This window comes from Hemitrygon akajei, chromosome 2 (genome assembly GCF_048418815.1).
Source record: "Hemitrygon akajei chromosome 2, sHemAka1.3, whole genome shotgun sequence".
Classification (NCBI taxonomy): domain Eukaryota; kingdom Metazoa; phylum Chordata; class Chondrichthyes; order Myliobatiformes; family Dasyatidae; genus Hemitrygon; species Hemitrygon akajei.
The window spans coordinates 186,010,667-186,030,069 of record NC_133125.1 but is presented as its reverse complement, the minus strand read 5'-3'; the positions used below and the strand labels follow the sequence as shown (position 1 = coordinate 186,030,069).

Genomic DNA, 19,403 nt, shown 5'->3' with positions numbered 1-19,403 from the left:
TCATTCCATCAGGTTAGAGGCTACTCAGACAAAATACGAAGTACTGCTCCTCCACCCTGGTGGTGATTCATTGTGGCACAAGAGGAGGCTGTGAACCAGCATGTCAGAATGGGAATCAAAATTCAAATGTTTGGCCACCAAAAGTCCTGCTTTTGGCAGAAGGAGCAGAGGTGCATGACGAAGCAGTCCAACTTAGGACGGGCCTCACCAAGGTAGAGGAGGCTACATTGGGAGCATAGGACCTCTGCAGATTTGCAGGTGAAGTGTTGCACACCTGGAGGGACTGTTTGGGGCCCTGAATGAAGGTGAAGGAGGAGGTGAATGGGCAGGTGTAGCACTTAGGCCATTTACAGGGATTAGTGATGGAAGGGAGATTATTGGACAGGGATGAATAGACAAGGTAGTCATGGAGGGAGGGATCTCTGTGGAAAGCGGGGGATTGGGGGACGTAATGGTATGTTTGGTGGAAGGATCACTTTGGAGATAAGAATGGGGGTGGGGGGGCGATCTCATTGAAACCTAACGAATGCTGGAAGTCACTTTTTATATATACACATATAAAAGATAGAGTGGCTGTGGAGAGGATGTTTCCTATAGTGGGAGAGTCTAAAACTAGAGGGCATAGCAGGTCACCAGCGACAAATCCAGACATTGGAAGTCTTGAGAGGAGGTGATTTCACTCAGGTCCACTACCCGACTAGAAATGGCACAGGCCACTACAGCAAGAAAAAGATTTGACCGGCGACCAATTTGATTTGGGATTGATTAGCAAGAGCAAATTAATGGAAGGCAGGGGCAGGCACTGCAGGTTGCGAATGTTGTTCTCTCATTCAAGAAAGGGAGTAGAGATAACCCAGGAGATTATCGGCCAGTGAGTCTTACTTCAGTGGTTGGTAAGTTGATGGAGAAGATCCTGAGAGGCAGGATTTATGAACATTTGGAGAGGTATAGTATGATTACAAATAGCCAGCATGGTTTTGTCAAAGGCAGGTCATGCCTTACGAGCCCGTTGAATTTTTTGAGGATGTGACTAAGCACATTGATGAAGATAGAGCAGTAGATGTAGTGTATATGGATTTCAGCAAGGCATTTTGCAAGGCTTATGGAGAAAGTAATGAGGCATGGGATCCAAGGGGACATTGCTTTGTGGATCCAGAACTGGCTTGTCCACAGAAGGCAAAGAGTGGTTATAGACGGGTCATATTCTGCATGGAGGTCAGTGACCAGTGGTGTGCCTCAGGGATTTGTTCTGGGACCCCTACTCTTTGTGATTTTTATAAATGACCTGGATGAGGAAGTGGAGGGATGGGTTAGTAAATTTGCTGATGACATAAATCTGGATGTGTTTGGGACATTGATAGGATGCAAAACTGGGCTGAGAAGTGACAGATGGAGTTTAACTCAGATAAGTGTGAGGTGGTTCATTTTGGTAGATCAAATATGATGGCAGATTATAGTATTCATGGTAAGACTCCTGGCAGTGTGGAGGTCAGAGGGATCTTGGGGTCCAAGGCCATCAGACACTCAAAGCTGCTACGCAGGTTGACTCTGTGGTTAAGAAAGCATACAGAGCACTGGCCATCATCAATCCTGAGATTGAGTTTCAAGAGCCAAGAGGTAATGTTGCAGCTATACAAGACCCTGGTTAGACCCATCTTGGAGTACTGTGCTCAATTCTAGTCGCCTCACTATCGGAAGGACGTGGAAACCATAGAAAGGGTGCAGAGGAGATTTACAAGGATGTTGCCTGGATTGGGGAGCATGCCTTACAAGTATAGGCTGAGTGAACTCGGCCTTTTCTCCTTGGAGTGACAGAGGATGAGAGATCACCTGATAGAGGTGTACAAGATAATGAGAGGCATAGTTTAAGGTGCTTGGAAGTAGGTGCAGAGGAGATGTCAGGGTTAAGTTTTCTATGTAGAGAGTGGTGAGTGTGTGGAATGGGTTGCCAGCGGCGGTGGTGGAGGCTGAAACGATAGGGTCTTTTAAGAGACTCCTGGGTGGCTACATGGAGCTTAGACAAAGAGGGTTATGGATAAAGCCTAGGTCGTTCTAAGTTAGGAACATGTTCGACACAGCTTTGTGGGCCGAATAGCCTGTATTGTGCTGTATGTTTTCTGTGTGTCTAGCATACAATAGAACAAAAATTAATGGGAAGCTGGAGGATTGGGAAGCTTTTAAAAGCAACAGAAGGCAACTAAAAGAGTCATTAAGGTAAAGATGGAATGTGAAAGTAAATTAGTCAAGTCAACTTTTATTGTCTTTTCGACCATAACTGCTGGTACAGTGCATAGTAAAAATGAAACAACGTTTTTCAGGACCATAGTGTTACATGACACGGTACAAAAAACTAGACTGAACTACGTAATAAAAATAAAAAAAAACAGAGAAAGCTGCACTAGACTACAGACCTACACAGGACTGCATAAAGTGCACAAAAACAGTGCAGGCATTACAATAAATAATAAACAGGACAATAGGGTAAGGTGTCAGTCCAGGCTTGGGGTATTGAGGAGTCTGATAGCTTGGGGGAAGAAACTGTTATATAGTCTGGTCGTGAGAGCCCAAATGCTTTGCAGCCTTTTCCCAGACGGCAGGAGGGAGAAGAGATTGTATGAGGGGTGCGTGGGGTCCTTCATAATGCTGTTTCCTTTGCGGATGCAGCATGAATTGTAAATGTCCGTGACGGCAGGAAGAGAGACCCCGATGATCTTCTCAGCTGACCTCACTATCCGCTGCAGGGTCTTGCGATCCGAGATGGTGCAATTTCCGAACCAGGCAGTGATGCAGCTGCTCAGGATGCTCTCAATACACCCCCTGTAGAATGCGATGAGGATGGGGGATGGGAGATGGACTTTCCTCAGCCTTCGCAAAAAGTAGAGACGCTACTGGGCATTCTTTGCTATGGAGCTGGTGTTGAGGGACCAGGTGAGATTCTCCGTCAGGTGAACACCAAGAAATTTGGTGCTCTTTACGATCTCTACCGAGGAGCCGTCGATGTTCAGCGGGGAATGGTCGCTCCGTGCCCTCCTGAAGTCAACAACCATCTCTTTTGTTTTGTTCACATTAAGAGACAGGTTGTTGGCTCTGCACCACCTCTTTGTAAGCTGACTCGTCGTTCTTGCTGATGAGACCTACCACGGTCGTGTCATTGGCGAACTTGATGATGTGGTTCGAGCTGTGTGTTGCAGCACAGTCGTGGTCAGCAGAGTGAACAGCAGCGGACTGAGCACGCAACCCTGTGGAGCCCCCGTGCTCAGTGTGATGGTGTTGGAGATGCTGCTCCCGATCCGGACTGACTGAGATCTCCCAGTCAGGAAGTCTAGGATCCAGTTGCCGAGGGAGGTGTTCAGGCCCAGTAGGCTCAGCTTTCCAATCAGTTTCTGAGGGATGATTGTTTTGAATGCTGAACTGAACTCTAAGAACAGCATCCGAACATATGTGTCTTTTTTGTCCAGGAGGAGGGTGGTGGCAATGGTGTCATCTGTTGAGCAGTTGGGACGGTACGCAAACTGCAGGGGGTCCAGTGAGGGGGGCAGCAGGGTCTCATGATGAGCCTCTCGAAACACTGCATGATATGGATGTAAGTGCAACGGGACGGTAGTCATTTAGGCAGGACACTGAAGACTTCTTCAGCTCGGGGACGATGGTGGCGGCCTTGAAGCACGTTGGAATGGTGGCGCTGCTCAGGGAGATGTTGAAGATGTCAGTGAGAACATCTGCTAGTTGGTCTGCACATCCTCTGAGCACTCTACCAGGGATGTTGTCTGGTCCAGCAGCCTTCCGTGGGGTGACCCTGCACAGGGTTCTTCTCACGTCAGCCATGGAGAGACACAGCACCTGGTCATTTGTAGGAGGGGGGACTTCCTCGCCACCATGTCATTTTCTGCCTCAAACTGGGGGTAGAAGTTATTCAGCACATTTGGGAGGGAGGCATCACCTGCACAGTCAGGTGATGTTGTCTTGTAATTGGTGATGTCCTGGATGCCCTTCCACATGCGCCGCCTGTCGCCGCTGTCCTGGAAGTGACTGTGGATTAGCTGGGCATGTGCACGCTTTGCCCCTCTGATGACTTGGGACAGCTTAGCCCTTGCTGTTGTTAGAGCTGCCTTGTCGTCTGCCCTGAAGGCGGAGTTGTGGGACCTCAGCAGCGCACGCACCTCTGCGGCCAATAATATTAAAGACACCATGTTTCTTCAGATACTCAAAGTGTAAAGACAGGCAAGTGGATATTGAACTGCTGGAAAACGATGCTGGACAGGTAGTAATTCGGGATAACAAAAAGGCAGACAAACCGGATAACTCGTAGTATGGTGGAAGTTCCAGAAGTCATGAAGTGTGTGAAAATATCATTACTAGAGAAAAAGTTCTTGGGAAACAGGAAGGTCTGAAGGCAGACAAGTCACTTGGACTAGGTAGTCTGTATCCCAGAGTTCTGAAAGAGTTGGCTGAAAGATTGTGGAGGCATTATAGGAAAGGAATAGACAATAGGTGCAGAAGTAGACCATTCGGCCCTTTGAGCCTGCACCGCCATTCTGAGATCATGGCTGATCAATTACTATCAATACTCAGTTCCTGCCTTGTCCCCATATCCCTTGATTCCCTATCCATAAGATACCTATCTAGCTCCTTCTTGAAAGCATCCAGAGAATTGGCCTCCACTACCTTCCGAGGCAGTGCATTCCAGACCCCCACAACTCTCTGGGAGAAGAAGTTTTTCCTTAACTCTGTCCTAAATGACCTACCCCTTATTCTCAAACCATGCCCTCTGGTACTGGACTCTCCCAGCATCTGGAACATATTTCCTGCCTCTATCTTGTCCAATCCCTTAATAATCTTATATGTTGCAATCAGATCCCCTCTCAATCTCAATTCCAGCGTGTATAAACCCAGTCTCTCTAACCTCTCTGCATAAGACAGTCCAGACGTCCCAGGAATTAACCTCGTGAATCTACGCTGCACTTCCTCTACAGCCAGGATGTCCTTCCTTAACCCTGGAGACCAAAACTGTACACAATACTCCAGGTGTGGTCTCACCAGAGCCCTGTACAAATGCAAAAGGATTTCCTTGCTCTTGTACTCAATTCCCTTTGTAATAAAGGCCAACATTCCATTAGCCTTCTTCAATGCCTGCTGCACTTGCTCATTCACCTTCAGTGACTGATGAACAAGGACTCCCGAGATCACTTTGTATTTCTCCCTTACCCAACTCTATACCGTTCAGATAATAATCTGCCTTCCTGTTCTTACTCCCAAAGTGGATAACCTCACACTTATTCACATTAAACACCATCTGCCAAGTATCTGCCCACTCACCCAGCTATCCAAGTCACCCTGAATTCTCCTAACATCCTCATCACATGTCACACTGCCACCCAGTTTAGTATCATCAGCAAATTTGCTGATGTTATTTTCTATGCCTTCATCCAAATTGTTAACGTAAATGGTAAACAGCTGTGGTCCCAATACTGAGCCCTGTGGCATCCCATTAGTCACCACCTGCCATTCCGAGAAACACCCATTCACCGCTACCCTTTGCTTTCTATCTGCCAACCAGTTTTCTACCCATGTCTATGCCTTCCCCCCGATGCCCTGAGCTTTGATTTTACCCACCAATCTTCTATGTGGGACCTTATCAAATGGAGGGTTATGGGCTGAGTGCGGGCCAGTGGGACTAGGTGAGTGTAAGCGTCGGCACGGACTAGAAGGGCCGAGATGGCCTGTTTCCGTGCTGTAATTGTTATACAGTTATATTTATATATTATTAATGATCGTTCAAGAATCTAGATTCTGTAACGGTTCCGGAAGATGGGAAAATTGCAAATGTCATTCCACTCTTACAGAATTGAGAGTGGCAGATGGAAACTATAAGCCAATTAGTCTAATTGGCTGGTTGATTATTAGGATGAGGTCATGGGGTATTTGGAGGCACGTGATAAAATATGCCATAGTCAGCATGGTTTCCTAAAGGGAAAATTTTGCCTGACAAATCTGTTGGAATTCTTTGAAGAAATAACAAGCAGGATAGACAAAGGAGAATCAGTTAATGTTGAGTACCTGGATTTTCAGGTGGTCTCTGACAAGAGGCTACAAGCCCATAGTTTTGCAGGGAAGTTTCTCGCACAATATCTGACTGGCAGAAGGCAAAGAATGGCAGTAAAGGGAGCCTTTTCTGGTCTGCTGCCTGTAAGGAGATTGCACGTTCTTCCTATGTCTGCGTGGGTTTCCTCTGGGTGCTTCGGTTTTTCCCACAGCCCAAAGACGTACCGGTGTTGGCGAGTTAATTGTTCATTGTAAATTGTCCCATGATTAGTCTAGGATTAAATCTATTGTAGGGTTCCACAGCTCAAAGGGCCAAAAGGGCCTATTCCGCACTGTATCTCAATAAATAGTTGTAAGATAAACTTTGTGAACCCTCTGCAATTGCCTGGTTTTCTGCATTAACTACTTCTAAAATGTGCTCTGATCTTCATCTAAGTCATAATAATACAAACACAATCTGCCAAAACTAGTAACACCAACAATTATATTTCTTCTTGTCAATACCTGGTACACTGGAGACTCTCTTGGGGCACGAGATGGAGTAAACTGTATTTTGGCTTTGCTCTGTTCATTTTTCAATTGTTTTGCCACCCTTTCACTATCTATAGTAAAGTGTTTATTACACTTTTATATGCCTGAACTTTGATTTTTAGGAGATCTAGGCCTCATATGGAGCCAGTGATCATTAATGGAGAATGTGTGGAGCAGGTTAAGACCTACAAGTATCTGGGAGTACAGTTAGACGAGAAGCTAGACTGGACTGCCAACACAGATGTCTTGTGCAGGAAGGCACAGAGTCGACTGTACTTCCTTAGAAGGTTGGCGTCATTCAATGTCTGTAGTGAGATGCTGAAGATGTTCTATAGGTCAGTTGTGGAGAGTGCCCTCTTCTTTGTGGTGGCGTGTTGGGGAGGAAGCATTAAGAAGAGGGACGCCTCACGTCTTAATAAGCTGGTAAGGAAGGCGGGCTCTGTCGTGGGCAAAGTACTGGAGAGTTTAACATCGGTAGCTGAGCGAAGGGCGCTGAGTAGGCTACGGTCAATTATGGATAACTCTGAACATCCTCTACATAGCACCATCCAGAGACAGAGAAGCAGTTTCAGCGACAGGTTACTATCGATGCAATGCTCCTCAGACAGGATGAAGAGGTCAATACTCCCCAATGCCATTAGGCTTTACAATTCTACCGCCAGGACTTAAGAACTTTTTAAAGCTATTATTAATGCTTTTTGAGATAGTGATTTAGATGCATATCATATTTTTTACTGAGTTAAGTATTGTATGTAATTAGTTTTGCTACAAGTGTATGGGACATTGGAAAAAAGTTGAATTTCCCCATGGGGATGAATAAAGTATCTATCTATCTATCTAAACAATCTCCACTCACTTTGGAAGCTATGTCTAAGCTCCTGGATGATAAATTTGATAAAAAAACAATTTCTACTTTGGAAGTATTGTTAAAGGAGATCAAAAGTAGACTGGGAGCTCTTAAGCAGGAGAGTGAAAAACAACAGCACCAGATTTCTGAACTCGATGAAGCTGGAAGACTGATCGCAGATTGGATGCGTTGGAAAAGAAATTAACTTCGACAACTCAAACACTGGAACAGCATAAACTCAAGATTATTGATCTGGAAAGTCGCAGTCGTAGACAGAACCTGTGAATAATAGGACTCCGTGAAGACGTTGAGAGTGGTGACATTAGTAAATTATTTTCTCAATTTTTAATGGACGCGTTCAGCTCTGAAGCTCTCTCTACTACCCCTATACTTGATCACACCCACTGGGCTTTAAGAGCAAAACCTCCTAAAGAGTTGAAGCCTCGACCCATTACACTCCAATTCCACTATGTGCTAACTAAGGAGCATTTAATTCGAACTGCCCATTAGAAAGGGGTTATTGAACACAGAGACCTCAAGTTGCGTCTGGTTGAAGACTACTGTCCTGAGGTAATGTGAGAAAGATCGCTTTTTAAACCGAGCTTTATCAAAGAAGGTTTCAACCAGCGCTACTATTTCCAGCTCGTTTAAGGATTGTTCTGGCTGATAAATCACGTAAATGGTTTAAATCCATGGAAGAAGCTCAATAATTCCTTGATGACCAATATTCGACCCCAGCTGTCTAATAAATTTACTGTTTCTTCATGACTGTATTCATTTGGTTTATAATAGCCAATTCATAGATCTAGACTTTTGAAGTTTGAAGATTTTTGCCCTTGGTTTGATAACACTCGTACTCTGTTTTGGAATATGGATTTTTATCAGGCTTCTATGTTAAAATTCCTTTTTTCTCTTTTGTTATTTTATTATTTTCAACTGTTTGTTTTTGAAAATAATTAAGAATTTGATTTGGTGATTGACTTTTTTTTCTCCTGAAATATTAATAAGATTGCATTCTGTTTCACTTAAAGAACTCGCCTATCAAAATGTTTTGTAAACGGCTGAATTTTTTTTAAAAACATTTGTTCGGGGTCGTTTATGGCATTCCTTTCTCAATGTTTTGACTATTTAATAACGAGTTTATAGATTTGGACTGTTAAAGTTTCAAGATTTCTGCCCTTGGTTTGATAATACTCATACTTTGCTTTGGAGTATGGATGTGTGTCATGCTTCTATGTTAAAGTTCTTTTTTTCTTTATTAACTTATTATATTATTTTCAATTGTTCATTTTTGAAAATAATTAAGCATCTGATCTGGTGATTGATCGTTTTATTTCCCTGCAATATTAGTAAGATTGTACTCTGTTTCATTTTTCAAGATCTCGCTTTTCAAAATGTTTTGCAAATGGCTGATTTTTTAAAAACATTTGTTTGATTTTTTTATGGCATTCCTCTTTCAATGTTTTGACAATGGGTGGTATTTTGCATTTTTTAAATTTTGGAGATCTGCCTTCAAGAGTTGGGGTAGGGGAGTTTCTAGGTAGCTTTCTGGCTGTCTATTGGCCAGTTTTTGGGCTTTTGTGGGTGGGGTGGGGCTATCTTTAGTTTAGTTTAGTTTTTTCCAATTGGGCTGATCTGAAACTACAAATATGTCTGAATTGTCGTAACTTCTGGTTCAACTTTAAACCTTTTTTCCTCTTCCTGATTCACGAGTTTCCCATACAGCAAGGTTAACCCTTTACATACCATATGGTTTATTCAAATAAAATGGATAATATTATTAACTTTGTCTCATGGAATACGAATGGTTTGAACCATCTGATTAAACGGAAGAAGATTTTTAAAGTTTTTCATAAATTGAATGCTCAGATTACCTTTGCCAGGAAACTCATGTGAGGAAGGAGGATGATCAGCATTTTTTTAGGTTTTGGAAAGGATAAACAATTTCACTCTAACTCACAAGGTGAAAGGTGTATCTATTTTTATAGACTCTTCGATTTCATTTGTTCACTAATCTCAGACCTGAATGGTAGATTTCTATTAATTACTGGTTTACTTTATAACCAGAAAGTTGTTCTGGTTAATATCTATGCACCAAATGCTGACTATCCTGAATTCTTTAAACATCTATTTGCAAGTCTTTCTAATTTAAATGAATATATATTGATAACAGGCAGAGATTTTAACTGTTGCCTGAATCCCTTGATGGATAGGTCTGCTTCCAATCAGGTACTTCCAAACAAATCCGCTATTCTTATTAATAAAATGAATTAATTCCTTTTTAGGCTAGGCAGCATCTAGAAGGAGAAGCACTGTTGACGTTTCGGGCCGAGACCCTGACGAAGAGTCTTGGCCCGAAACGTCGACAACGCTTCTCCTTCTAGATGCTGCCTAGCCTGCTGTGTTCCACCAGCATTTTGTGTGTGTTGTTGTTTGAATTTCCAGCATCTGCAGATTTCCTCGTAATTCCTTTTTAGTTGACTCCGGAATTTTAGAAATTTGGAGGTTTTTACATCCTAACGATAAAGAGTTCTCATTCTTTACTCATGTATCTGCCACAGGAATTCACCTCAGTCACACTGACAGCGGTCTACATTTCCCCCCAGGTGGACGTGGAGTGTGCTCTGAACACACTGTATGCCAACATCAGTGAACTTGAGACCAGGTATCCGGAGGCTTTGCTCATTACAGCCGGGGACTTTAACTAGTCCAACCTCAGAAACGCACTGCCAAAGTTATACCAACATGTCTCCTGCTCCACTAGAGGGCCGAATATACTTGACCACAGCTACACAGCAGTCAAGGATGCCTACCGTTCCGTTCCACACCCTCACTTCGGAAAATCGGACCACACCATACTCCTCCTCCCGGCTTACAAACAGAAACTGAAGCGGGAGGTCACAGTGTCAAAAGTGGTGTCGCGTTGGACAGAGGAAATGGATGGGGTCCGTGACTGCTTTGAATCGGTGGACTGGTTAGTATTCGAGGACTCGGCAGCTAGCCTTGACAAGTATGTCACGGACTTTATCTGGAAATGCACAGAGGACTGTGTGTCTCGCAAGACGATCCAGGTGTTCCCTAACCGGAAACCTTGGATGAATTATGAGGTCCAGTCCCTTTTGAAGGCTAGAGCTGCGGCTTTTAGGTCCGGGGATACTAGTCGCTACATGGAATCCAGGCGTGAACTCCAGAAAGCCATTAAGGTGGCCAAGAGGCAATATCGAGCCAAGTTGGAAGCCCAGGCTAACCATAGTGATGCCAGTAGACTATGGCAGGGTCTAAATGAGATCACTGAGAGCAATGAAAAAGCTGGGAATATCAATAACTGTAGTGCTTCTCTTCCTGATGAACTTAACGTATTTTACTCAAGATTCAAACAGAGGAGGAGTGTCCCGCCCCCTCTGGATGAACCAGACCTGGTGGCATCGAGATTCATCGTCACCGAGGACGTTAGAAGGGCCTTCCTGAAGGTGACAGGCCCAGATGGCGTCCCGGGACGGGTTCTCCGGGCCTGTGCAAGCAAGCTAGCTGGAGTGTTTGGTGACATCTTCAACTGCTCCCTGCTTCCGTCTAAGATCCCCTTGTGTTTTAACAAGGCTACGATAATCCCGGTGCCGAAGAAAAGCAAGGTGGCATGCCTGAATGACTACCGACCTGTGGCTCTGACATCAATTGCTGTGAAGTGCTTCGAGCGATTGGTTATGGCACACATCAACCATAACCTACTGGTCAACCTCGACGCTTTGCAATTCACCTACAGGTCACCAGCAGATGCCATCTCTCTGGCACTACATTCCTCCTTAGAACACCTGGAGCATAAAGACGCATATGTAAGGCTCCTTTTCATCGACTACAGCTCAGCCTTTAATACCATCATTCCAAATAAACTGATTCCTAAGCTCCGGAACCTGGGTCTTAGCACTCAGGTCTGCAGCTGGATCTTCAACTTCCTCACAGACAGGACCCAGGCTGTAAAAATAGGGGACAAGCTCTCCTCTACAATCACTCTGAGCACTGGTGCCCCACAAGGCTGTGTACTCAGCCCCCTGCTGTACTCACTGTACACCCATGATTGTGTAGTCAAGTTTCCATCAAACTCAATATACAAGTTTGCTGATGACACCACAATTGTAGGCCGTATTTCGGGTAATGATGAGTTTGAGTATAGAGAGGAAATTAAGAACGTGGTGGCATGGTACGAAGACAATAACATATTCCTCAACTTCAGCAAGACGACAGAATTGGTTTTTGACTTCAGAAGGAGTAGCGGACCACACGACCCCATCTACATCGGTGGTGCACAGGTGGAACAGGTCAAAAGCTTCAAGTTCCTCAGTGTGAATATCACAAATGACCTGACTTGGTCTAACCAAGCAGAGTCCACTGCCAAGAAGGCCCACCAGCACCTTTACTTCCTGAGAAAGCTGAAGAAATTTGGCCTGTCCCCTAAAACTCTCACTAATTTTTATAGATGCACCGTAGAAAGCATTCTTCTAGGGTGCATCACAACCTGGTATGGACCGGAAGACCAGAAGAAGCTCCAGAAGATAGTGAACATAGCCCAGCACATCACACAAACCAATCTTCCATCCTTGGACTCACTTTACACCACACGCTGTCAGAGCAGTGCTGCCAGGATAATCAAGGACACGACCCATCCAGCCAACACACTTTTCATCCCTCTTCCCTCCAGGAGAAGGTTCAATTGTTTGGCGATAATAAAGTATATTATAATTACTCTAGAATTAATTACTTTTTTTTATTGTCTCTCGATTAGTTCTGTTACTGCCTGTGAGTACGATGCAATCGCCGTTTCCGATCATGTGCCCTTGAAACTATCAATCAAATTAACTGATGTAACTTTTAGTGTGAGACAATGGAGGTTTAATTCTACTCTATTTCAGGACTTCAACTTTGTTAACTTTATTAAAGAACAGATTGCCTTTTTATTTTCAACTAACTTTATGGAAGAAATTTCCAGTGCGATATTATGGGATACTTTTAAAGTACGTACATTGGCTGATAAGATTAAAGAAATAGATAAAAAATATTCTTCTGCTCCTTATCTGGAGCTTATAAAAAGAGTTGAACTTCAGATGCAACACAGTTTGTTATTAACATCCCCAATTGAAACTCAATTACTTAAAAGTAAGAGTCAATTTCATATACATGGTGATAAATCGGGTAAATTATTGGCCAACCAATTGAAAATTGCTTTGGTTAAATGTTAGATTATTAATGTTCGTAAATGGGACTGTATTTTGATGGTTGACCATGATGAAATTAATAAATCTTTTCAAGAATTCTATACTTCTTTATACTAATCAGAATTTCCTGATAATTTAAGGAAATTGAATATTCCGAAATTACCACTTTTAGCATTAGATGCACCCATCACGGAAGAAGAAATAAAGAAAGCAATTTCTTTGATGAATTCTGGTAAAGCACCTGGTTTCGATGGGTATACAGTAGAATTTTTAAAATCTTTTTCAAATCTACTTTCTCCTTGGTTATGTAGAATCTTTAAGGATGCCTTATTTGTATTTAATTTCTTTAGGTTTTGGAAAGGGCAACAATTTCACTAACTCACAGGCTAAGGTGAAAGGTGTATCTATTTTTATAGACTCCTCGATTTCATTTGTTCATTATGAAACAATCTCAGACCCGAATGGTAGATTTCTATTAATTACTGGTTTACTTTATAGCCAAAAAGTTGTTATGGTTATTAGAGGAAGGTTTTTCACTCAGAGAGTGGTTGGTGCGTGTAATGCACTGCCTGAGTCAGTGGTGGAGGCAGATACACTAGTGAAGTTTAAGAGATACTAGACAGGTATATGGAGGAATTTAAGGTGGGGGGTTATATGGGAGGCAGGGTTTAAGGGTCGGCACAACATTGTGGGCCAAAGAGCCTGTACTGTGCTGTACTATTCTATGTTCTATAAATTACCACAATCCTTTATGAAGCATCTATTTCTTTAATTCCTAAAAAAGATAAAGACCCCACTGAACGTGCACCATATAGACCTATATCCTTGTTGAATGTGGACTCCCTGATGACCAGACAGGATTTATTAAAAATTGTTATTTGTATTTTAATGTTAGGAGGTTTATTAATATTGTATATACTTCTTCATCTAAAACTCCAGAATGTGTTATTTTGCTTGACACTGAGAAGGCGTTTGATAGAGTTGAATGGGAATATTTACTTAGCACGCTTGAGAAATTTATTTTTAGCCCAAAATTTATATCTTGGATTAAACTGATATATCATACACCTCTGGCTTCTGTACTTACCCAGAATCACAGATTCCCCATTTTTCAGGCTTGTTTGAGGTACTAGACAGGGCTGTCCTTTAAGTCCCTCACTATTTGATATTGCCCTGGAGCCCCTGGCAATCGCTCTTTGTGATTCACCCAATATATTTGGCATTATTCGTGGGAATGGGATGCATAAGGTATCACTATACGCAGATGACCTGTTACTAAAAATCTCTAAACCAGAGAAATCCATCCCTGCAATAATATCACTACTTGCTCAGTTTAGTAGTTTTTCTGGTTATAAATTGAATCTTTAATAAAGAGTGAGCTTTTCCCATTAAATATGCAAGTTCCAATCTACAATCACCATTCAGACTGGTTGCTGATGACTTATTTGGGTGTTAAAATTACTAAGAAGCATAAGGATCTATTTAAAGTTAACTTTTTACCCTTAATTGATCATGTTAAGCAACTGCTTACTAAATGGTCCCCATTGTTCTACTATCAATTGGTAGAATTAATGCTACTAAGATTATTTTACCTAAATTACTATCTATTTCAGGTTCTACCAATTTTAATTTCTATATCCTTTTTTGATATATATGATTTGATATTCAGATATATATGGCAGAATAAAAATCCCAGGTTAAGTAAGAAATGATTACAGAAATCAGAAAAGGATGGCGGTTTGGCAATGTCGAACTTAAGATTCGATTACTGGGCAACTAATATTGGATATTTAGGCCTCATATGGAGCCAGTGATCATTAATGGAGAATGTGTGGAGCAGGTTAAGACCTACAAGTATCTGGGAGTACAGTTGGACGAGAAGCTAGACTGGACTGCCAACACAGATGCCTTGTGCAGGAAGGCACAGAGTCGACTGTACTTCCTTAGAAGGTTGGCGTCATTCAATGTCTGCAGTGAGATGCTGATGATGTTCTATAGGTCAGTTGTTGAGAGCGCCCTCTTCTTTGTGGTGGCGTGTTGGGGAGGAAGCATTAAGAAGAAGGACGCCTCACGTCTTAATAAGCTGATAAGGAAGGCGGGCTCTGTCGTGGGCAAAGTACTGGAGAGTTTATCATCGGTAGCTGAGCGAAGGGCGCTGAGTAGGCTACGGTCAATTATGGAAAACCCTGAACATCCTCTACATAGCACCATCCAGAGACAGAGAAGCAGTTTCAGCGACAGGTTACTGTCGATGCAATGCTCCTCAGACAGGATGAAGAGGTCAATACTCCCCAATGCCATTAGGCTTTACAATTCAACTGCCGGGACTTAAGAACTTTTTTTAAAGCTATTATTAATGCTTTTTGAGTTAGTGATTTAGATGCATATCATATTATTACTGAGTTAAGTATTGTATGTAATGAGTTTTTGCTACAACAAGTGTATGGGACATTGGAAAAAATGTTGAATTTCCCCATGGGGATGAATAAAGTATCTATCTATCTATCTATCTATCTTCTGGACACAAGATCTGCATGTAATTCAATGTCCATGATGGGCGAACTTCCAGTGCGAGTCTGTACAGGGATTCTTATTGGCTTCTATTTTAGTGGCCTCGCTTCCCTTTGCACTCACTAAACTGAATAAACAAATAACTAATCAATAACTATACATACAATACGAATATGGTTTCAATTTCGTAAATTTTTTGGTTTGAATATCAAGCCCTATTATATCTAATTTTTTCTTCCGACCATCCAGAATTGATAGCTTTTCTTTTATGGAATACAAAGGGAATAACATGTTTTCGTGACTTATTCATGGATAACTGTCTCATGTCTTTTGAACAGTTGTCTAATAAATATAATTTGCTTAGATCACATTTTTTCAGATATTTACAGATCAGAAACTTTTTGAATGTTATTTTACCTACTTTTCCCGATATCACATCAAACTGAAATTACAGAAAAAAATTTGAGGTTTAAACCCTTATCAGAAGAGTTGAATAGCAATTATTTATGATCTGATTACGAAAATATGTCTAGGTACATCTGATAAAATTAAGAATGAATGGGAAAGAGAACTTCAGGTATCTTTATCAATAGAGAAATGGGAGGAAATGCTCCAACTAGTTAACACTTCTTCAATGTGTTGTAGACACGCTTTGATACAATTTATGGTGGTTCATAGAGCCCATATGTCCAAGGATAAGTTAGCTTGTTTTTACTGCCATATAAATCCTGTCTGTGACAGATATAATTCTGAGGTAGCCTCCTTGACACATATGTTCTGGTCTTTCCCTCTTTCGGAAAAATATTGGAAAGATATTTTTGATATTATTTCAACAGCTTTGCTTACTGATGTACAACCTTATTCTATTACTGCAATTTTTGGATTACCAGTGATGGACTCCAGTCAATTATCCCCTTCAGTTTGCTGTTTGATTGCATTTGTTACATTAATAGCCAAAAGATCCACTTTATTTAAATGGAAAGATTCTAATTCCCCCTACTACATTTCAATGGTTTTCCCAAACTATAACATGTTTAAACTTAGAAAAAATTAGGAGTGGCACTATCGACCCTTCAGTTAAATTTGAAGAAACTTGGAGGCCATTTATTCAACATTTTTATATGGTGTAAGCTGACCTTTTCCGAATCCTTCTCAAGAACTTTTTGTTCGTGTATAGAAGAGCGGAGTTAATGACAAATAATGATCTTAACTGATGAAACATGGCAGCCCAGCTTCGGTTTTATTTTTTATATTTCTTTTTAGTTTTGGGGGACTTTTTTTCTCTGTAAAATTTTTTTTTGTATCTTTTTCATGTTTAGCTACTAAGAGATTGGGAGGCTTAGATTACACATGTTACTCGGAGTCTGTTTCTGTATACGTTAACCGTTATTAATGTAATCCCAATCTCTTTGTATCGTGATCATTGTTATGTTATCTACTCGAAACCCAATAAAAAAGATTGAGAAAGAAAGAATACCTAGTACAACACTTAAATAATTGCAGTCTAGGTTTAAAAAAAACAAGATGGGAGATGTGGGTTGTAGGGGTACCCTGCCCGATATATAAAAAAAGACAAAATCAGGTTACTGTCAGAGCCTGCTCTTCTCAAGAAAGATCTGTTTTTGTGCACCATGCCTTGATCAAAGCAACTTTCAGACAACCTTAGAAGAATCGTAGAGATGCATGAAGCTGGAAATGGCTACAAAAGGTTTTTTTTTGAAGACCTGAGTTTTCATTACTCCACAGTACGAGAAATTGTCTGCCAATGGAGGAAATTCAATAATGTTGTTACTCTCCTTAGGAATGGGCATCCTGCAAAAATCACACCAAGAGCACAATGTGCAATACTGAAAGTGAAAAAGAACCCAAGGTAACAGCAAAAGACCTGCAGAAATCTCTAGAACTTGCTAAGGTTCATGTGTCCACTGTAAGAAAAACAATGAAGAATGTTTTTCATGGAAGGACACCATGGAGGAAGCCACTCCAAAAGAAAACATTGCTGCACTTCTCAAGTTTGCAAGAGATTACCTGGATGTTCCACAATGCTTCTGGGACAATGTTCTGTGGACAGAAGTTGAACTTTTTGGCAGAAGTGCATATGTTTGGAGGAAAACTGGCACTGCACGCCAACACCAAAACCTCATCCCAACTGTGAAGCTTGGTGGATGGTAGGAGCATCATGGTTTGGGGCTGCTTTATTCCCTCAGGGCCTGGACAGTTTGCATTTGTTGAGGGAACAATGAATTCAAAATTGTATCAAGACATTTTACAGCAGAATGCCAGGATAACGGTCTGTCACCTGAAGCTTAATAGAAGTTGGATGATGCAACAAGACAATGATCCAAAACACAAGAATAAACCAACAGAATGGTTTTAAAAAAGAAAAAGTTCATGGTTTGGAATAGCCAAGACAGAGTCCAGACCTTAACCCGATTGAGACCTGAAGAGGACTGTTCATGCAAGGTATCCCAGATCCCAGAAGTATTGATGAATTGAAATAGTTTTGTATGGAGGAATGGTTTAAGTTCCTCTTCGCTACTGTGCAAGTCTGATCAGCAGCTACAGGAAATGCCTGGTGAAGGTAATTGCTGCTAAAGCAGGTTCTACCAGTTATTAAATACAAAAGTTCACATACTTTTTTCCAGCCTGGGCTGTGAATGATTAAACAATGTACAATTGTTTGAGTTCAGACAGATTGCTTTTGTCTAGTATTGACTTGGATGAAGATTAGACCACATTTTATGAGCAATTAATGCAGAAAACCAGGTAACTGCAGAGGGTTCACAATTTCCTTCTTCCAACAGTACATTATGGGGTGAAGGGGCTGCTCCTGCGCTGCAATGGTCTGTGTACCAGATTTCTTCTTTTGGAGTATCTACTAAAATGAACTGGTCAAAAGGCTAAAAAAAAACAACAGATCTAAGAGCAAACAGTGTAAAACTGGAAGGGTGCTTGCTGAACCTGGAGATACACAGGATTAGTGTGCACAGTTGTAAATATCAAAAAATCCAAAATGCACAGACTCATACTTACCTTACTACACTGGCTGTCAGCACATTCACAGCCTCCTTCCACAATCCCTATAACTACAAAGGCCATTTCCAGAAAAGTTGGGATATTTTCTGAAATGCAATAAAAACAAAAATCTGATATGTTAATTCACGTGAACCCTTATTTTAACTGACAAAAGTACAAAGAAAAGATTTTCAATAGTTTTACTGACCAACTTAATTGTATTTTGTAAATATACACAAATTTAGAATTTGATGGCTGCAACACACTCAACAAAAGTTGGGACAGAGGCATGTTTACCATTGTGTTACATCACCTTTCCTTTTAATAACACTTGTTAATCGTTTTGGAAGTGAGGATACTAATTGTAGTAGATTTGCAATTGGAAATTTTGTCCATTCTTGCTTGATATAAGACTTCAGCTGCTCAACAGACCGTGGTCTCCGTTGTCTGATTCGCCTCTTCATGATGCGCCATACATTTTCAATAGGATAGATCTGGACGGGCAGCAGGCCAGTCAAGCACACACACTCTGTGTCTACAAAGCCACACTGTTGTAGCCCGTGCAGAATGTGGTCTGGCATTGTCCTGCTGAAATAAGCATGGACGTCCCGGGAAGAGACATCGCCTTGATGGCAACATATGTCTCTCTAAAATCCTAATATACGCCTCAGAGTCAATGATACCTTCACATACATGCAACTCACCCATGCCGTGGGCACTGATGCACCCCCATACCATCACAGATGCTGGCTTTTGCACCTTTCACTGATAACAATCAGGATGGTCGTTTTCAGCTTTGGCATGGAGAACTCAACGCTCGTTTTTTCTGAAAACTAGCTGAAATGTGGACTCATCTGACCACAGCACACGGTTCCAGTCTTTCGGTCCATCTGAGATGAGCTCAGGCCCAGAGAACTCGCCAGCGTTTCTGCATAAAGTTGATGTATGGCTTCCTCCTTGCGTAATACAGTTTCAAGTTGCGTGTCTGGAAGTGTGTCCAACTGCAGCTTCTGGCAGACCGCATGCTGAGAAAGTCGTGAATAGCACGTTCAGTGAGTTGGCCACACTGCAGGTAAAGGCTATACAGGCGGAAAGGGAAGGGGTGGCCACCAGACAGCGTAGCAGTAGGCAGGTAGTGCAGGAGTCCCCTGAGGTCATCTCCCTCCCAAACAGATATACTGTTGTGGATACTGTTGGGGGAGATGTCTCATCAGGGGAAGGCAGCAGCAGCCGAGTTCATGGCACCATGG

At 41.9% G+C, this 19,403-nt stretch overlaps 1 protein-coding gene across 3 annotated transcripts in view; it reads right to left on the bottom strand.

The window, feature by feature from the left end:
* The window catches only part of daxx (death-domain associated protein), a 54,620-nt gene that overhangs the window by 15,331 nt on the left and 19,886 nt on the right, over positions 1-19,403 (bottom strand). The gene's annotated exons all lie outside the window — the stretch shown is intronic.